This window comes from Anopheles cruzii, unplaced genomic scaffold (genome assembly GCF_943734635.1).
Source record: "Anopheles cruzii unplaced genomic scaffold, idAnoCruzAS_RS32_06 scaffold01545_ctg1, whole genome shotgun sequence".
In the NCBI taxonomy this organism is placed as follows: Eukaryota; Metazoa; Arthropoda; class Insecta; order Diptera; family Culicidae; genus Anopheles; species Anopheles cruzii.
Window position 1 is genome coordinate 797 of NW_026455130.1, and position 298 is coordinate 1,094.

The following is a 298-nucleotide window of genomic DNA, read 5'->3' on the forward strand; positions in this document are numbered from 1 at the left end:
TTATCTAGCCTAAAGATTCATATCCGCACTCATACCGGCGAAAGGCCTTATGTGTGTAAAGTCTGTGACAAAGCGTTCACATCATCAAAAAATCTGCTACAACATTCGAAAATTCACAATAAGGACCAACAACATCAGTGTCCTTATTGTCCATCAATGTTCGCACAGTCATATAACCTAAAAGTACACATCCGCGCTCATATGGGCGAAAGGCCATACAAGTGTAGGCTCTGTGACAAAGCGTTCAGCAGATCAAGCAGTCTAGTAAAACATTCGAAAATTCACAAGAAGGGCGAAA